This window comes from Hypomesus nipponensis, chromosome 17, assembly GCF_054491055.1.
Source record: "Hypomesus nipponensis isolate SF chromosome 17, ASM5449105v1, whole genome shotgun sequence".
Classification (NCBI taxonomy): domain Eukaryota; kingdom Metazoa; phylum Chordata; class Actinopteri; order Osmeriformes; family Osmeridae; genus Hypomesus; species Hypomesus nipponensis.
The window spans coordinates 7,578,182-7,578,824 of NC_140377.1; positions in this window are offsets into that span (position 1 = coordinate 7,578,182).

Here is a 643-nt window from a genome sequence, read left to right on the forward strand (position 1 = left end):
CTGCAGCCGCCTGCAGCCCGGCTGACTTGAGGCAGCCAATGGCATTCTCAGCTTCAAGGCAGCCGACTGAAGCCAACTGTCGGCACCGCCGGCGCTGCATGAAGTCGAACACACCTATTGACAAACTTGAATACTTCACACATGCCACAATCACAGATGAATTGTAATATAAGGAAGTACTGACACAAAGAAACCACTAGATGACAGTAGAAGTTAAATATTGGCCGATGTCACATTTCAGATACGAAACCGTTCAATTCACAAATTGAAAGCCGTTAATTAATGATCAAATAAACAACCTACATTTTGAATAGACCTATTAATGAACGATATCGCAACATATAGTTATTTAATAACAACTACCGTACATCACATGTAGGCCTACATGTAACTTAACAGCATTGTACTATTTGAGTTTCTAGTATTTGAAGATGCCCGTCCCAAAAAAAACAGACATTGACAGTTAAATATACGACTGAGACAAGACGGAACGCGTGTCATCGCCGTAGATGTTTCAAAGCCTACATTTCCCATACTGCATTGCTGCGCTGTGGCTCCTTGTCATCACGCTGTCACTCTGCCCAAGTGTCCATAGCGGAGAACTGGTTCAGCATCTCTGCGCAGGGTATGGAACGAAAGTGGA